This window comes from Carica papaya, chromosome 5, assembly GCF_054855325.1.
Source record: "Carica papaya isolate Zhongbai chromosome 5, ASM5485532v1, whole genome shotgun sequence".
In the NCBI taxonomy this organism is placed as follows: domain Eukaryota; kingdom Viridiplantae; phylum Streptophyta; class Magnoliopsida; order Brassicales; family Caricaceae; genus Carica; species Carica papaya.
This window is the reverse complement of record NC_142313.1, coordinates 27,341,861-27,355,025: the sequence shown is the minus strand read 5'-3', so window position 1 is coordinate 27,355,025 and position 13,165 is coordinate 27,341,861. Positions and strand designations below refer to the sequence as shown.

At 46.6% G+C, this 13,165-nt stretch overlaps 6 non-coding genes and 14 pseudogenes across 6 annotated transcripts; all 20 read left to right on the top strand.

Annotated features, from left to right (window-relative positions):
* The first annotated feature begins 319 nt into the window (after nucleotides 1-319).
* Nucleotides 320-438, top strand: LOC148256865 (5S ribosomal RNA; annotated as a pseudogene).
* A 559-nt stretch (nucleotides 439-997) lies between these two features.
* Nucleotides 998-1,116, top strand: LOC148256864 (5S ribosomal RNA; annotated as a pseudogene).
* A 205-nt stretch (nucleotides 1,117-1,321) lies between these two features.
* On the top strand, nucleotides 1,322-1,440 carry LOC148256863 (5S ribosomal RNA). The gene has a single exon (XR_015820919.1). It is a non-coding gene; the product is annotated as a 5S ribosomal RNA (ribosomal RNA).
* A 560-nt stretch (nucleotides 1,441-2,000) lies between these two features.
* On the top strand, nucleotides 2,001-2,119 carry LOC148256862 (5S ribosomal RNA; annotated as a pseudogene).
* A 203-nt stretch (nucleotides 2,120-2,322) lies between these two features.
* LOC148256861 (5S ribosomal RNA) lies at nucleotides 2,323-2,441 on the top strand (annotated as a pseudogene).
* A 208-nt stretch (nucleotides 2,442-2,649) lies between these two features.
* On the top strand, nucleotides 2,650-2,768 carry LOC148256860 (5S ribosomal RNA; annotated as a pseudogene).
* A 918-nt stretch (nucleotides 2,769-3,686) lies between these two features.
* On the top strand, nucleotides 3,687-3,804 carry LOC148256859 (5S ribosomal RNA; annotated as a pseudogene).
* A 202-nt stretch (nucleotides 3,805-4,006) lies between these two features.
* On the top strand, nucleotides 4,007-4,125 carry LOC148256858 (5S ribosomal RNA). The gene has a single exon (XR_015820737.1). It is a non-coding gene; the product is annotated as a 5S ribosomal RNA (ribosomal RNA).
* A 1,374-nt stretch (nucleotides 4,126-5,499) lies between these two features.
* LOC148256857 (5S ribosomal RNA) lies at nucleotides 5,500-5,618 on the top strand (annotated as a pseudogene).
* Nucleotides 5,619-5,826: 208 nt separating this feature from the next.
* LOC148256856 (5S ribosomal RNA) lies at nucleotides 5,827-5,944 on the top strand (annotated as a pseudogene).
* Nucleotides 5,945-6,508: 564 nt separating this feature from the next.
* Nucleotides 6,509-6,627, top strand: LOC148256855 (5S ribosomal RNA). The gene has a single exon (XR_015821058.1). It is a non-coding gene; the product is annotated as a 5S ribosomal RNA (ribosomal RNA).
* A 561-nt stretch (nucleotides 6,628-7,188) lies between these two features.
* LOC148256854 (5S ribosomal RNA) lies at nucleotides 7,189-7,307 on the top strand. The gene has a single exon (XR_015821040.1). It is a non-coding gene; the product is annotated as a 5S ribosomal RNA (ribosomal RNA).
* Nucleotides 7,308-8,190: 883 nt separating this feature from the next.
* On the top strand, nucleotides 8,191-8,309 carry LOC148256853 (5S ribosomal RNA; annotated as a pseudogene).
* Nucleotides 8,310-9,192: 883 nt separating this feature from the next.
* Nucleotides 9,193-9,311, top strand: LOC148256852 (5S ribosomal RNA; annotated as a pseudogene).
* Nucleotides 9,312-9,516: 205 nt separating this feature from the next.
* LOC148256851 (5S ribosomal RNA) lies at nucleotides 9,517-9,635 on the top strand (annotated as a pseudogene).
* A 205-nt stretch (nucleotides 9,636-9,840) lies between these two features.
* LOC148256850 (5S ribosomal RNA) lies at nucleotides 9,841-9,959 on the top strand (annotated as a pseudogene).
* A 204-nt stretch (nucleotides 9,960-10,163) lies between these two features.
* On the top strand, nucleotides 10,164-10,282 carry LOC148256849 (5S ribosomal RNA; annotated as a pseudogene).
* A 1,245-nt stretch (nucleotides 10,283-11,527) lies between these two features.
* On the top strand, nucleotides 11,528-11,646 carry LOC148256848 (5S ribosomal RNA). Its single transcript, XR_015819781.1, has one exon. It is a non-coding gene; the product is annotated as a 5S ribosomal RNA (ribosomal RNA).
* Nucleotides 11,647-12,207: 561 nt separating this feature from the next.
* LOC148256847 (5S ribosomal RNA) lies at nucleotides 12,208-12,326 on the top strand. The gene has a single exon (XR_015819692.1). It is a non-coding gene; the product is annotated as a 5S ribosomal RNA (ribosomal RNA).
* A 560-nt stretch (nucleotides 12,327-12,886) lies between these two features.
* LOC148256846 (5S ribosomal RNA) lies at nucleotides 12,887-13,005 on the top strand (annotated as a pseudogene).
* The last annotated feature ends 160 nt before the right edge of the window (nucleotides 13,006-13,165 follow it).

Here is a 13,165-nt window from a genome sequence, read left to right as displayed (position 1 = left end):
ATCAGAACTCCGCAAGTTAAGGGTGCTTGGGCGAGAGTAGCTCTAGGATGGGTGACCTCCTTCGAAGTCCTTATATTTCACCCATTTTTTTAGGAAGTCCTCGTGTTGCACCCATTTTTTTGCAGATGATTCTTTCGACGATACGCGCGACTTGAATTATCGTCCTCAGATTTATTCGCAAATGTGAGTCACGGCACCGTAGCATTTTACTTGATATAAGAACGAGCACGGGAGGTGCAGTGCGCACGCACAAGGAAACAAATGACGGCAGGGGGAAGAAAGGAGAAGGAGTTTATGTATTTGCAGCGCGAAATTAAACAGCTGCGATCATACCAGCACTAATGCACAGGATCCCATCAGAACTCCGCAGTAAAGTGTGCTTGTGCTAGAGTAGTACTCGGATGGGTGACCTCTTGGGAAGTCCTCGTATCGCACCAATTTTTTTTCAGACGGGTCGTTCTACGCTACGCGCGACTGGAACTAGGGTCCGCTGGTTTATACACAAATGTGAGTCAAGAAGCAGGGGCATTTTAATCGATATTAGAACAAGAAGGGGAGGTGCAGTGTGAACGCACAAGGAAACAATTGATGGAAGGGGGAGGGAAGGAGAAGGAGTGTATGTATTTTCAGCACGAAATGAAACAGGTGCGATCATACCAGGACTAATGCAACGGATTCTATCAGAACTCCGTAGGTAAGGGTGCTTGGGCAAGAGTAGTACTAGCATGGGTTACCTCCTGCAAAGTCCTTATATTTGACCCATTTTCTTGTGAAGTCCTCGTGTTGCACCCACTTTTTTGCAGATGATTCTTTCGACGTTACGCGCGACTTGAATTATGGTCCTCAGGTTTATTGGCAAATGTGAGTCACGGCGCCGTAGCATTTTACTTGATATTAGAATGAGTAGGGGAGGTGCAGTGCGCACGCACAAGGAAACAAATGGCGGGAGGGGGAAGAAGGGAGAATGAGTTTATGTATTTGCAGCGCCAAATTAAACAGGCGCGATCATAACAGAACTAATGCACCGGATCCCATCAGAACTCCGCAGTTAAGTGTGCTTGGGCGAGATTAGTACTCGGATGGGTGACCTCCTTGGAAGTCCTCGTGTCGCACCAATTTTTTTTCAAACGGGTCGTTCGACGTTACGCGCTTCTGGAACTAGGGTCCGCTGGTTTATACGCAAATGTGAGTCAAGAAGTAGGGGCATTTTAATCGATATTAGAACAAGAATGAGAGGTGAAGTGTGAACGCACAAGGAAACAAATGACGGGAGGGGAAAGAAATGAGAAGGAGTGTATGTATTTGAAGCGCGAAATTAAACAGGTGCGATCATACCAGCACTAAAGCTCCGGATCCCATCAGAACTCCGCAGTTAAGTGTGCTTGGGCGAGGGTAGTACTCGGATGGGCGACCACCTGGGAAGCCCTCGTGTTGCACCCATTTTTTTTCGGATGGATTTTTCGACGTTACGTGCGAATGGAATTATAATCCGCTGGTTCATTTGAAAAGGTGAGTCACGGTGCCGGGGCATATTACTTGATATTAGAACGAGAAAGAGAGATGCAGAGTGCACGCACAAAGAAACAAATCACGGGAGGGGGGATGGAAGGAGAAAGAGTGTATGTATTTGCAGTGCAGAATGAAACATGAGGGATCATACCAGCACTAATGCAACGGATTCTATCAGAACTCCGCAATTAAGGGTGCTTGGGCGAGAAAAGTACTCGGATGGGTGACCTCCTGCGAAGTCCTTATATTTCACCCATTTTCTTGGGAGGTCCTCGTGTTGCACCCATTTTTTTGCAGATGACTCTTTCGACGTTACGCGCGACTTGATTTATGGTCCGCAGATTTATTCGCAAATTTGAGTCACGGCGCCGTGGCATTTTACTTGATATTATAACGAGCACGGGAGGTGCAGTGCGAACGCACAAGGAAACAAATAACGGGAGGAGGAAGAAAAGAGAAGGAGTGTATGTATTTAAATCGCAAAATTAAACAAGTGGCATCATACCAGCACTAATGCACTAGATCCCATCAGAACTCTCCAATTAAGTGTGCTTGGGCGAGAGGAGTACTCAGATGGGTGACCTCCTGGGAAGTTCTCGTGTCGCACCAATTTTTTTTCAGATGGGTCGTTCGACGTTACGCGCGACTGGAACTATGGTCCGCTGGTTTATACGCAAATGTGAGTAAAAAATAAGGGGCATTTTTATCGATAATAGAACGAGAAGGAGAGGTGCAGTGTGAACGCACAAGGAAACAAATGATGGGAGGGGGGAGGGAAGAAGGAGTGTATGTATTTTCAGCACGAAATTAAACAGGTGCGGTCACACCAGCACAAATGCACCGGATCCCATCTGGACTCCGAAGTTAAGTGTGCTTTGGCGAAAGTAGTACAATGATGGGTTACCTCTTGGGAAGTTCTCGTGTTGCACCCATTTTTTTTTTTCAGATGTGCCGTTCGACGTTACGCGCGACTTTAATTATGGTTCACAGATTTATTCGCAAATGTGAGTCACGGCGCCGTGGCATTTTACTTGATATTTGAATGAGAACGAGAGGTGCAGTGCACACGCACAAGGAAACAAATGACGGGAGGGGGAAGAAAGGAGAAGGAGTTTATGTATTTGCAGCGCGAAATTAAACTGATGCGATCATACCAGCACTAATGCACTGGATCCCATCAGAACTCTGCAGATAAGTGTGCTTGGGCGAGAGTAGTACTCGGATGGGTGACCTCCTGGGAAGTCCTCGTGTCGCACTAATTTTTTTTTTCAGACGGGTCGTTCGACTTTACGCGCGACTGGAACTAGGGTCCACTGGTTTATACGCAAATATGAGTCAAGAAGCATGGGCATTTTAATCGATATTAGAACGAGAAGGAGAGATGCAGAGTGCACGCACAAGGAAATAAATGACGGGAGGGGTGATGAAGGGAGAAAAAGTGTATGTATTTGCAGCGCAGAATGAAACATGAGCAATCATACCAGCACCAATGCAACGGATTCTATCAGAACTCCGCAAGTTAGGGGTGCTTGGGCGAGAGTAGCACTATGATGGGTGACCTCCTGCGAAGTCCTTATATTTCACCCATTTTCTTAGGAAGTCCTCGTGTTGCACCCATTTTTTTGCAGATGATTCTTTCGACGATACGCGCGACTTGAATTATGGTCCTCAGGTTTATTCGCAAATGTGAGTCAAGAAGTAGGGGCATATTAATCGATATTAGAACGAGAAAAAGAGGTGCAGTGTGAACGCACAAGGAAACAAATGATGGGAGGGGGGGGGGAAGGAGAAGGAGTGTATGTATTTTCAACACGAAATGAAACAGGTGCGATCATACCAGCACTAATGCAACAGATTCTATCAGAACTCCATAGGTAAGGGTGCTTGGGCGAGAGTAGTACTAGCATGGGTTACCTCCTGCGAAGTCCTTATATTTCACCCATTTTCTTGTGAAGTCCTCGTGTCGCACCAATTTTTTTTCAGACGGGTCGTTCGACGTTACGGGCGTCTGGAACTAGGGTCCGCTGGTTTATACGCAAATGTGAGTCAAGAAGCAGGGGCATTTTAATCGATATTAGAACGAGAATGAAAGGTGAAGTGTGAACACACAAGGAAACAAGTGACGGGAGGGGGAAGAAAGGAGAAGGAGTGTATGTATTTGCTGCGCGAAACTAAACAGGTGCGATCATACCAGCACTAAAGCCCCAGATCCCATCAGAACTCCGCAGTTAAGTGTGCTTGGCGAGATTAGTACTCGGATGGTTGACCTCCTAGGAAGTCCTCGTGTCGCACCAATTTTTTTTCAGACGGGTCGTTCGACGTTACGCGCATCTGGAACTAGGGTCCGCTGGTTTATACGCAAATATGAGTCGAGAAGCAGGGGCATTTTAATCGAAATTAGAACGAGAATGAGAGGTCAAGTGTGAACGCACAAGGAAACAAATGACGGGAGGGGGAAGAAAGGAGGAGTGTATGTATTTGCAGCGCAAAATTAAACAGGTGCGATCATACCAGCACTAAAGCTCCGGATCCCATCAGAACTACGTAGTTAATTGTGCTTGGGCGAGGGTAGTACTCGGATGGGTGACCACTTGGGAAGCCCTCGTGTTGCACCTATTTTTTTTCGGATGGGTTGTTCGACGTTACGCGCGAATGAAATTATAAACCGCTAGTTCATTTGCAAAGGTGAGTCATGGTGCCGGGGAATATTACTTGATATTAGAACGAGAAAGAGAGATGCAGAGTGCACGCACAAGAAAACAAATGACGGGAGGGGGGATGGGAGGAGAAAGAGTGTATGTATTTGCAGTGCAGAATGAAACATGAGGGATCATACCAGCACTAATGCAACGGATTCTATCAGAACTCCGCAGTTAAGGGTGCTTGGGCGAGAAAAGTACTCGGATGGGTGACCTCCTGCGAAGTCCATATATTTCACCCATTTTCTTGGGAGGTCCTCGTGTTGCACCCATTTTTTTGCAGATGATTCTTTCGACGTTACGTGCGACTTGATTTATGGTCCGCAGGTTTATTCGCAAATGTGAGTCACGGCGCCGTGGCATTTTACTCTATATTAGAACGAGTACGGGAGGTGCAGTGCGCACGCACAAGGAAACAAATTACGGGAGGAGGAAGAAAAGAGAAGGAGTGTATGTATTTGAAGCGCAAAATTAAACAAGTGGCATAATACCAGCACTAATGCACTGGATCCCATCAGAACGAGAATGAGAGGTGCAGAGTGCATGCACAAGGAAACAAATGACGGGAGGGGGGATGGAGGGAGAAAAAGTGTATGTATTTGCAGCGCAGAATGAAACATGAGCAATCATACCAGCACCAATGCAACGGATTCTATCAGAACTCCGCAAGTTAAGGGTGCTTGGGCGAGAGTAGCACTAGGATGGGTGACCTCCTGTGAAGTCCTTATATTTCATCCATTTTCTTAGGAAGTCCTCGTGTTGCACCCATTTTTTTGCAGATGATTCTTTCGACGATACGCGCGACTTGAATTATGGTCCTCAGGTTTATTTGCAAATGTGAGTCACGGCACCGTAGCATTTTACTTGATATTAGAACGAGAACGGGAGATGCAGTGCGCACGCACAAGGAAACAAATGACGGGAGGAGGAAGAAAGGGGAATGTGTTTATTAATTTGCAGCGCGAAATTAAATAGGTGCGATCATACCACCACTAATGCACCGGATCCTATCAGAACTCCGCAGTTAAGTGTTCTTGGGCGAGATTAGTACTCGGATGGGCGAGCTTAGTACTCGTGTCGCACCAATTTTTTTTCAGACGGGTCGTTCGACGTTACGCGAGTCTGGAACTAGGGTCCGCTGGTTTATACGCAAATGTGGGTCAAGAAGCAGGGGCATTTTAATCGATATTAGAACGAGAATGAGAGGTGAAGTGTGAACGCACAAGGAAACAAATGACGGGAGGGGGAAGAAAGGAGAAGGAGTGTATGAATTTGCAGTGCAAAATTAAACAGGTGCGACCATACCAGCACTAAAGATCCGGATCCCATCAGAACTTCGCAGTTAAGTGTGCTTGGGCGAGAGTAGTACTCGGATGGGTGTCCACCTGGGAAGCCCTCGTCTTGCACCTATTTTTTTTTCGGATGGGTTGTTCGACGTTACGCGCGAGTGGAATTATAAACTGCTGGTTCATTTGCAAAGGTGAGTCACGGTGCCGGGGCATATTACTTGATATTAGAACGAGAAAGAGAGATGCAGAGTGCACGCACAAGGAAACAAATGACGGGAGAGGGGATGGAAGGAGAAAGAGTGTATGTATTTGCAGTGCAGAATGAAACATAAGGGATCATACCAGCACTAATGCACCGGATCCCATCAGAATTCTGCAGTTAAGTGTGCTTGGGAGAGAGTAGTACTCGGATGGGTGACCTCCTGGGAAGTCCTCTTGTCGCACTAATTTTTTTTTTTCAGACAGGTCGTTCGACGTTACGCGCGACTGGAACTAGAGTCCACTGGTTTATACGCAAATGTGAGTCAAGAAGCAGGGGCATTTTAATCGATATTAGAACGAGAAGGAGAGATGCAGAGTGCACGCACAAGGAAACAAATGACGGGATGGGGGATGGAGGGAGAAAAAGTGTATGTATTTGCAGCGTAGAATGAAACATGAGCAATCATACCAGCACCAATGCAACAGATTCAGTCAGAACTCCGCAAGTTTAGATTGCTTGGGCGAGAGTAGCACTAGGATGGATGACCTCCTGCGAAGTCCTTATATTTCACTAATTTTCTTAGGAAGTCCTCGTGTTGCACCCATTTTTGTACAGATGATTCTTTCGACGATACGCGCGACTTGAATTATGGTCCTTAGGTTTATTCGCAAATGTGAGTCACGGCACCGTAGCATTTTACTTGATATTAGAACGAGCACGGGAGGTGCAGTGCGCACGCACAAGGAAACAAATGACGGGAGGGGGAAGAAAGGAGAAGGAGTATATGTATTTCCAGCGCAAAATTAAACGGGTGCGATCATACCAGCATTAATGCACCGGATCCCATCAGAACTCCGCAGTTAAGTGTGCTTGGGCGAGAGTAGTACTCGGCTGGGTGACCTCCTGGGAAGTCCTCGTGTCGCACCAATTTATTTTCAGACGGGTCGTTCGAAGTTACGCGCGACTGGAACTAGGGTCAGCTGGTTTATACGCAAATGTGAGTCAAGAAGCAGGGGCATTTTAATCGATATTAGAACGAGAAGGAGAGATGCAGAGTGCACGCACAAGGAAACAAATGACGGGAGGGGGGATGGAGGGAGAAAAAGTGTATGTATTTGCAGCGCAGAATGAAACATGAGCAATCATACCAGCACCAATGCAACGGATTCTATCAGAACTCCGCAAGTTAAGGGTGCTTGGGCGAGAGTAGCACTAGGATGGGCGACCTCCTGTGAAGTCCTTATATTTCATCCATTTTCTTAGGAAGTCCTCGTGTTGCACCCATTTTTTTGCAGATGATTCTTTCGACGATACGCGCGACTTGAATTATGCTCCTCAGGTTTATTCGCAAATGTGAGTCACGGCACCGTAGCATTTTACTTGATATTAGAACGAGCACGGGAGGTGCAGTGCGCACGCACAAGGAAACAAATGACGGGAGGGGGAAGAAAGGAGAAGGAGTATATGTATTTGCAGCGCAAAATTAAACGGGTGCGATCATACCAGCATTAATGCACCGGATCCCATCAGAACTCCGCAGTTAAGTGTGCTTGGGCGAGAATAGTACTCGGATGGGTGACCTCCTGGGAAGTCCTCGTGTCGCACCAATTTATTTTCAGATGGGTCGTTCGACGTTACGCGCGACTGGAACTAGGGTCAGCTGGTTTATACGCAAATGTGAGTCAAGAAGTAGGGGCATCTTAATCGATATTAGAACGAGAAGGAGAGGTGCAGTGTGAACGCACAAGGAAACAATTGATGGGAGGGGGAGGGAAGGAGAAGGAGTGTATGTATTTTAAGCACGAAATGAAACAGGTGCGATCATAGCAGCACTAATGCAACGGATTCTATCATAACTCCGTAGGTAAGGGTGCTTGGGCGAGAGTAGTACTAGCATGGGTTACCTCCTGCGAAGTCCTTATATTTCACCCATTTTCTTGTGAAGTCCTCGTGTAACACCCACTTTTTTGCAGATGATTGTTTCGACGTTAAGCGCGACTTGAATTATGGTCCTCAGGTTTATTCGCAAATGTGAGTCACGGCGCTGTAGCATTTTACTTGATATTAGAACAAGAACGGGAGGTGTAGTGCGCACGCACAAGGAAACAAATGACAGGAGGGGGAAGAAAGGGGAATGAGTTTATGTATTTGCAGCCCGAAATTAAACAGGTGCAATCATACCAGCACTAATGCAGCGGATCCCATCATAACTCCGCAGTGAAGTTTGCTTGGGGGAGATTAGTACTCGGATGGGTGACCTCCTGGGAAGTCCTCGTGTCACACCAATTTTTTTTCAGACAGGTCGTTCGACGTTACGGGCGTCTGGAACTAGGGTCCACTGGTTTATACGCAAATGTGAGTCAAGAAGCAGGGGCATTTTAATCGATATTAGAACGAGAATGAGAGCTGAAGTGTGAACGCACAAGGAAACAAATGACGGGAGGGGGAAGAAAGGAGAAGGAGTGTATGTATTTGCAGCGCGAAATTAAACAGGTGCGATCTTACCAGCACTAAAGCCTCGGATCCCATCAGAACTCCGCAGTTAGGTGTGCTTGGGCGAGAGTAGTACTCGGATGGGTGACCACTTAGGAAGCCCTCGTCTTGCACCTATTTTTTTTCGGATGGGTTGTTCGACGTTAGGCGCGAATGGAATTATAAACCGCTGGTTCATTTGCAAAGGTGAGTCATGGTGCCGGGGCATATTACTTGATATTAGAACGAGAAAGAGAGATGCAGAGTGCACACACAAGGAAACAAATGACGGGAGGGGGAGGGAAGGAGAAGGAGTGTATGTATTTTCAGCACGAAATGAAACAGGTGCGATCATAGCAGCACTAATGCAACGGATTCTATCATAACTCCGTAGGTAAGGGTGCTTGGGCGAGAGTAGTACTAGCATGGGTTACCTCCTGCGAAGTCCTTATATTTCACCCATTTTCTTGTGAAGTCCTCGTGTAACACCCACTTTTTTGCTGATGATTGTTTCGACGTTAAGCGCGACTTGAATTATGGTCCTCAGGTTTATTCGCAAATGTGAGTCACGGCGCTGTAGCATTTTACTTGATATTAGAACAAGAACGGGAGGTGTAGTGCGCACGCATAAGGAAACAAATGACAGGAGGGGGAAGAAAGGGGAATGAGTTTATGTATTTGCAGCCCGAAATTAAACAGGTGCAATCATACCAGCACTAATGCAGCGGATCCCATCATAACTCCGCAGTGAAGTTTGCTTGGGGGAGATTAGTACTCGGATGGGTGACCTCCTGGGAAGTCCTCGTGTCACACCAATTTTTTTTCAGACAGGTCGTTCGACGTTACGCGCGTCTGGAACTAGGGTCCACTGGTTTATACGCAAATGTGAGTCAAGAAGCAGGGGCATTTTAATCGATATTAGAACGAGAATGAGAGCTGAAGTGTGAACGCACAAGGAAACAAATGACGGGAGGGGGAAGAAAGGAGAAGGAGTGTATGTATTTGCAGCGCGAAATTAAACAGGTGCGATCTTACCAGCACTAAAGCCTCGGATCCCATCAGAACTCCGCAGTTAGGTGTGCTTGGGCGAGAGTAGTACTCGGATGGGTGACCACTTGGGAAGCCCTCGTCTTGCACCTATTTTTTTTCGGATGGGTTGTTCGACGTTAGGCGCGAATGGAATTATAAACCGCTGGTTCATTTGCAAAGGTGAGTCACGGTGCCGGGGCATATTACTTGATATTAGAACGAGAAAGAGAGATGCAGAGTGCACACACAAGGAAACAAATGACGGTAGGGGGAAGAAAGGAGAAGGAGTTTATGTATTTGCAGCGCGAAATTAATCAGGTGCGATCATACCACCACTAATGCAACAGATCCCATCATAACTCCGCAGTTAAGTGTGCTTGGGCGAGAGTAGTACTCGGATGGGTGACCACTTGGGAAGTCCTCGTGTTGCACCCATTTTTTTGCAGATGATTCTTTCAACGTTACGTGCGACTTGATTTATGGTCCTCAGGTTTATTCGCAAATGTGAGTCACAGCGGTGTAGCATTTTACTTGATATTAGAACGAGAACGGAAGGTGCAGTGCGCACGCACAAGGAAACAAATGACGGGAGGGGGAAGAAAGGGGAATGAGTTTATGTATTTGCAGCGCAAAATTAAACAGGTGCGATCATACCAGCACTAATGCACCGGATCCCATCACAACTCCGCAGTGAAGTGTGCTTGGGCGAGAGTAGTACTCGGATGTGTGACCTCTTGGGAAGTCCTCGTATCGTAACAATTTTTTTTCAGAGGGGTCGTTCGACATTACGCGCGACTGGAACTATAGTCCGCTGGTTTATACGCAAATGTGAGTCAAGAATCAGGGGCATTTTAATCGATATTAGAATGAGAAGGAGAGGTGCAGTGTGAACGCACAAGGAAACAAATGATGGGAGGGGGGTAGAGAAGAAGGAGTGTATGTATTTTCAGCACGAAATTAAACAGGTGCGGTCACACCAGCACAAATGCACCGGATCCCATCAGAACTCCGCAGTTAAGTGTGCTTTGGCGAAAGTAGTACAATGATGGGTTACCTCATGGGAAGTTCTCGTGTTGCACCCATTTTCTTTTTTTCAAATGTGCCGTTCGATGTTACGCGCGACTTTAATTATGGTCCGCAGATTTATTCACAAATGTGAGTCACGGCGCTGTGGTATTTTACTTGATATTTGAACGAGAACGTGAGGTGCAGTGTGCACGCACAGGGAAACAAATGATGGGAGGGGGAAGAAAGGAGAAGGAGTTTATGTATTTGCAGTGCGAAATTAGAAATGTGCGATCATACTAGCACTAATGCACTGGATCCCATTAGAACTCCGCACTTAAGTATGATTCGGTGAGAGTAATACTCGGATGGGTGACCTCCTGGGAAGTCTTCGTGTCGCACTAATTTTTTTTTTCAGACCGGTCGTTCGACGTTATGCGCGACTGCAACTAGGGTCCACTGGTTTATACGCAAATGTGAGTCAAGAAGCAGGGGTATTTTAATCGATATTAGAATAAGAAAGAGAGATGCAGAGTGCACGCACAAGGAAACAAATGACGGGAGGGGGAGGGAAGGAGAAAGAGTGTATGTATTTTCAGCACGAAATGAAACAGGTGCGATCATACCAGCACTAATGCATCAGATTCTATCAGAACTCCATAGGTAAGGGTGCTTGGGCGAGAGTAGTACTAGCATGGGTTACCTCCTGCGAAGTCCTTATATTTCACCCATTTTCTTGTAAAGTTCTCGTGTTGCACCCATTTTTTTGCAGATGATTCTTTCGACGTTACGCGCGACTTGAATTATGGTCCTCAGGTTTATTCGCAAATGTGAGTCAAGAAGCAGGGGCATTTTAATCGATATTAGAACGAGAAAGAGAGGTGCAGTGTGAACGCACAAGGAAACAATTGACGGGAGGGGGGATGGAGGGAGAAAAAGTGTATGTATTTACAGCGCAGAATGAAACATGAGCAATCATACCAGCACCAATGCAACGGATTCTATCAGAACTCCACAAGTTAAGGGTGCTTGGGCGAGAGTAGCTCTAGGATGGGTGACCTCCTGCGAAGTCCTTATATTTCACCCATTTTCTTAGGAAGTCCTCATGTTGCACCCATTTTTTTGCAGATGATTCTTTCGACGATACGCGCGACTTGAATTATGGTCCTCAAGTTTATTAGCAAATGTGAGTCACGGCACCGTAGCATTTTACTTGATATTAGAACGAGCACGGGAGGTGCAGTGCGCACGCACAAGGAAACAAATGACGGGAGGGGGAAGAAAGGAGAAGGAGTATATGTATTTGCAGCGCAAAATTAAACGGGTGCGATCATACCAGCATTAATGCACCGGATCCCATCAGAACTCCGCAGTTAAGTGTGCTTGGGCGAGAGTAGTACTCGGATGGGTGATCTCCTGGGAAGTCCTCGTGTCGCACCAATTTATTTTCAGACGGGTCATTCGACGTTACGCGTGACTGGAACTAGGGTCCGCTGGTTTATACGCAAATGTGAGTCAAGAAGCAGGGGCATTTTAATCGATATTAGAACGAGAATGAGAGATGCAGAGTGCACGCACAAGGAAACAAATGACGGGAGGGGGGATGGAGGGAGAAAAAGTGTATGTATTTGCAGCGCAGAATGAAACATGAGCAATCATACCAGCACCAATGCAACGGATTCTATCAGAACTCCGCAAGTTAAGGGTGCTTGGGCGAGAGTAGCACTAGGATGGGTGACCTCCTGCGAAGTCCTTATATTTCACCCATTTTCTTAGGAAGTCCTCGTGTTGCACCCATTTTTTTGCAGATGATTCTTTCGACGATACGCGCGACTTGAATTATGCTCCTCAGGTTTGTTCGCAAATGTGAGTCACGGCACCGTAACATTTCACTTGATATTAGAACGAGCACGGGAGGTGCAATGCGCACGCACAAGGAAACAAATAACGGGAGGGGGAAGAAAGGAGAAGGAGTATATGTATTTGCAGCGCAAAATTAAACGGGTGCGATCATTCCAGCATTAATGCACCGGATCCCATCAGAACTCCGCAGTTAAGTGTGCTTGGGCGAGAGTAGTACTCGGATGGGTGACCTCCTGGGAAGTCCTCGTGTCGCACCAATTTATTTTCAGACGGGTCGTTCGACGTTACGCGCGACTGGAACTAGGGTCCGCTGGTTTATACGCAAAATGTGAGTCAAGAAGCAGAAGCATTTTAATCGATATTAGAACGAGAAGGAGAGGTGCAGTGTGAACGCACAAGGAAACAATTGATGGGAGGGAGAGGGAAGGAGAAGGAGTGTATGTATTTTCAGCACGAAATGAAACAGGTGCGATCATAGCAGTACTAATGCAACGGATTCTATCAGAACTCCGTAGGTAAGGGTGCTTGGGCGAGAGTAGTAGTAGCATGGGTTACCTCCTGCGAAGTCCTTATATTTCACCCATTTTCTTGTGAAGTCCTCATGTAAGACGCACTTTTTTGCAGATGATTCTTTCGACATTACGCGCAACTTGAATTATGGTCCTCAGGTTTATTCGCAAATGTCAGTCACGGCGCTGTAGCATTTTACTTGATATTAGAACGAGAACGGGAGCTGCAGTGCGCACGCACAAGGAAACATATGACGGGAGGGGGAAGAAAGGGGAATGAGTTTATGTATTTACAGCCCGAAATTAAACAGGTGCGATCATACCAGCACTAATGCAGCGGATCCCATCATAACTCCGCAGTGAAGTGTGCTTGGGCGAGATTAGTACTCGGATGGGTGACCTCCTGGGAAGTCCTCGTGTCACACCAATTTTTTTTCAGACAGGTCGTTCGACGTTACGTGCGTCTGGAATTAGGGTCCGCTGGTTTATACGCAAATGTGAGTCAAGAAGCAGGGGCATTTTAATCGATATTAGAACGAGAATGAGAGGTGAAGTGTGAACGCACAAGGAAACAAATGACAAGAGGGG